A 5,000-nucleotide genomic window follows, 5' to 3' on the forward strand; every position below is an offset into this window, starting at 1 on the left:
TGAATCATATTTTATTATTAATTATATTTATTGTGCGTTATGTTTAATCTCTATTCTTAATTTTTTCTTTTTCTAGTATTTAATATTTACTCTTATTCTTGATATTATTTCTTTTATTATTATACATACGTTTTTCATTTACCTTTCAGTATTAGGTTATGTTTTCCAACTTATGAATTGTGCTTACGACCGATCAAATATAAAAGAACCTTAGCACGTTATTTGTGTTTCGGATTGACCATTCCCGATAAAAAATTTTTCATGCATGAATATGTATAAACATACATAAATACACATAAATATTCATAAACATGTATAATTATATATGAAGTATGTCCATACGTATTCATACATCCTTCTTTCTTTTGTAAAATTATTTTTTAGTAGAAATAATAATAGTATTGTGAAAACATTAAAAATAATTAAAAATATAATTTTCGTACTATTTGTTTTAGGAAAAATCAAGTTTGAAAAAATGTAAAAAAATTACTTATATATAATTACTTATATGTAATTATATATTATGCATAATTATGTATGAGCAATTTTTTTACATTTTTCCAAGCTTGTTTTTTTCTAAGCTAAAAATGTAAAAATGATATCTTTAATTATTTTTTATGTTTTCACATTACTATTATTATTTCTACTACACTGAAAAGTAATTTTATAAAAGAAGAAAGGATGAACACGTATGGATATATTTCATATATAATTATACAGGTGTCATTTATGAATATTTATGCGTATTTATGTATGTTTATACATATTTATACATTTTCATTTGCAACATTTTTTACCGGGTTAATATCGTAAGCATTGGCTTAGTTTCCATCGAAGGTTTAAACCGGATCAAAATGTAAGAATCAACCAACTACAGTATTCGAGTATTCCCCTGTCATTTCCCCTCGATGGAAACTAGAGGTTTGTTCGCATCGCATGCTCTAATATGCTCTAAAATGCTCTTATTATAGTATTTACTCACTCTACGCGCTTGAAGTAAGTAGGAGCTATAGCAGATGCACATTGGAGCAAGCTGGAGTATGCGACGCAAACAAACCTTAGGCCACTGACAATTGTGAGTGTGAATCGGACCGTGGCCTGAGGTGACCAACTGTGAAACATGAGGCGATATCATTCACAGTCCATTTTTATTTTAAAACTGTCTTAAATTATGTTTATTTTAAAACTGTCTTAAGTGCTAATACTGCCCTTGTATTGACTTATGACTTCCATACGTAGTACACTGCGGCAGCAATTCGTTGCTATTGGTTAAAAATTTTACTTGAGATGGTGCACTTCCAACGCAAAATACATTTTGCCGCATCATTGAAGTTCAACCAAACGAACAACGAGCAGCAAAGAATTCAAAGTCGAGAAAATCTGCAATATTTGCAAAAAATGTGAAAATTGAGTACATTTACAATGAGTACATATAATGAGTACTCATTGTACATTTTTATTAAGATTTGAAGTAATGGGGATATTCTAAATTCTAGATAATTACCTGAAATGATAATTGTTCAAATTGTAACTGCACTAAGGCCGGAATCAGATTACGCATTGAAGATTGAAAGATTAAAATTTGATCAATCAGAACAAAAGGAGCCAAAACTTCTTTGTTTTCATTGATGAAATTTCAATATTTAATCTTTAATCTCAATCTCCAATGCGTACTCTGATTCCGGCTTTAATGTAGTTACAATTTGAACAATTATACACCTTATTAATAATTATATGTATAATTGCCATATAATCACAAATTTTTATCTTTTCCATATTAGTTTTCAAGCAAATAAAAGATACATATTTGAGATTAAACTTTAACATATGCTATTGTCATTATTCCTTTCCTGCGTAACCAATGAAGCGAAAGCAATTATGAAAAATTTGCATTACGTCCCGGTAAAAAATTTTTCATGCATGAATATGTATAAATATATATAAACGTACAAAAACAACCTTAAATATTCATAACATGTATAATTATTGGGTTATTCAAAAAGTCATTGCGTTTTTTTCATTTTATTTTCAGGTGTGTTTATTTAATATATGTAATGAACATTAATCAATGATATATTGGCCATTTTGTTCGATGATCTTCTGCCATCTTCCAACTTCAATATTATGTTCATAAAACTTCCCATCCTTCTCTGCGAAAAACTTGTCTAGGTGCTGTTTGATGAGGTCTTCAGAAGCGTTTTATCATTCAAGGAGTTTTGCAAGGATCGAAAGAGATGGAAGTCTGATGGTGCAAGGTCTGGGCTATACGGTGGATGTGGTAACACATCCCAATTATGTTGCAACAATTTTTGCCGAGTGACCAAATTTATGTGTGGTCTCGCATTGTCGTGGTGAAACTCTATACCCCGATTGATTAGCTCGGGACGTTTCTGTGCGATGGCATCACTTAATTTCTGCATCTGCTCATGGTAGACATCGAAATTAATCGTTTTGTTCTTTGAAACAACTCATAGAAGACTTCCCCCTTCCAATCCCACCACAGCATTACCCTCTTTTGGTGGATCTCCGCCTTTGATTGCCTTTCCGGTACTTCACCTCGCTTCACCCTCCTTCGGCTGACATTGTTATAAACAATCCATTTTTCGTCGCCGATACGCTTCAAGAACGTTTTCTTCGCGTTTGATGAGTTGATCGCAGACGCTCATGCGATTCGTCAGATGAATTTCTTTCAACTCATAGGCGGTACCCAAACATCGAGCTTCTTTACGAAGCCTAGTGATTTCAAATGGCCATGAACACTTCCAATGGACACTTTTAGAGCGATAGCAAACTCCCGAACTGTTGAATGTTTATTTGCTTGCACCAATGCTTTTATTTCATCGTCGTCAATCTTGAAAGGCCTACCGGAGCGATGAGCGTCTTTGACTGAAAAATCACCATCACGGAATCGGACCAGTTCTGGCATTGGCGTTTTTTAACATTTCTGCCGTAAACTCGACGCAACTTTTTCCTTGCTTCAGTTGCTTTCTTCCCTTTTTTGAAATGATAAAACAGAAGAGATATGGCGAATATGCTCTTCAAAATTCTCTATGTTTGACACAATTGCAAGCACAAAACTCGACCGAATTGCATCAACTTTTTTTTTGGTTTTTAGATTGAGTATCAACAACAAAACGCGCGTAAATATTTGATATTCATGTCACGCTCGTATACAAATAAATGTGGACAACGCCATCTATTGGAAAAAACGCAATGACTTTTTGAACAACCCAATATATATGAAATATGTCCATACATGTTTGTACATCCTTTTTTATTTTGTAAAATTAGTGTAATAGAAATAATAAAGAAATGTAAAAAAATTATTTATGTATAAAATTATGCATAATTATGTATGAGCAATTTTTTTATATGTTTCCAAACTTGTTTTTTTCTAAAACAAACAATGCGAAAATTATCCCTTTAATTATTTTTAATGTTTTTACATTACTATTATTATTTTTATTACACTAAAAAATTTTACAAAAAAAAGAAGAATGTTTGAACGTGTATGGACATATTTCACATACATGTTTATTTATATATGTTTAATTATACATGTTTATGAATATTTATGCGTGTTTTTGTATATTCATATATATTTATACATATTCATATATGAAAAATTTTTTATCGGGATGATATTTTTACTGTCGCAGCGTGCTGCGCATAAAAAGACATTTTTAAGTGTAAGAATCTACTATGAATACCGATCTGTTTCGCGTCATGAAATTGGTACTGAATCTTTCCTTGTTTAATGCATTTTATGTTTCTCTTTCCATAGTGTTCTTTTGTGTGTGAAACAGATCAGTATTCACAGTCAATTCTTGCATTTAAGGCTGTCTTAAATACAATTTTAAGATGTCATAAGTCGATCCAAAGACTATATTAGCAATGCTCTTAAAAGACATTATTTAAGGCAGTTTTAAAACGGATTATGAATATTGTTCCATTTAGCATTTCACAGTTAGCAGTTTTATACCCGTTTCATCAAGTAGATTAACTTTAATCTCGATTCAATTTATTCTTCATCTTTTTCTAGTTTTAATGAGAAAAAGACGAAAAGTAAGTTGAACCAAGATTAAAGTTAATCTATGTTGATGGCAATGGACATTAGTCTCTTATCGACATTCATAGGCAGAGATGGCGGAGATTTAGAGAGAGATGCTTGCAAATTACATACACTATGTTATTCCTTCCATGAATTAAGTAGGAGTGTGTAAAATAATGTTACCAACTTTTCAAAAAGTTATTTGGTATTTATTTTGCAATAAAAATCGCCAATTCTGAAAAAAATTATAACTTAAGTCTAAATAAAAATCATAAATCTATTATTGATACGCTAATATAATTATATATAAAAATTATATATAAGAATTATATATAAGAATTATATATAAGAATAGAATGGAAGACTGCAATGCATTCTGGTATTACATTACGAAACTAAACTGTGTTCCAACTTTACACAATGGAACACAGTGTAACGTCTCTGTGCCCTAGCTGGGGAACAGCCTGAATGTTAAACAAGGATGACATAACACTTGGAGAACATCCAAGGAATCTGAACATGCCTCAGCATGTTGATTAACTATGCGCTTGTAGGAGATAGTTTTCTCCATTTAAACCAACTTAACGAGGTTAGTTTATAAATATATGCACGTGCACACGCAGGCATCGGTGGAATTCGTAAAAGAAATAAATTTACGCAACAGAAAACGCCGTCAGAATGAAGCCATGACCAATCACGAGCGTTTCGCCAATTCCGCACCATTGAACCGCGCCATCACTCATCCGGTTGCATATCGCCATCTGCTTTGACTTCGAAATCGTATGAAAATCGCTACATTTCGATGATCATATAATCATGGATGTATAACTATGATACATCTGGTCAATATGGTTCTGAAAGAAATTTGTGCAGTTCAACTGAACCTGTCAGTTGCTGTTTAATATTATACTGATTTTTTTTTATATACAAAATATATTGTAACTGGATA

Source organism: Atta colombica, unplaced genomic scaffold, assembly GCF_001594045.1.
Source record: "Atta colombica isolate Treedump-2 unplaced genomic scaffold, Acol1.0 scaffold157, whole genome shotgun sequence".
Classification (NCBI taxonomy): domain Eukaryota; kingdom Metazoa; phylum Arthropoda; class Insecta; order Hymenoptera; family Formicidae; genus Atta; species Atta colombica.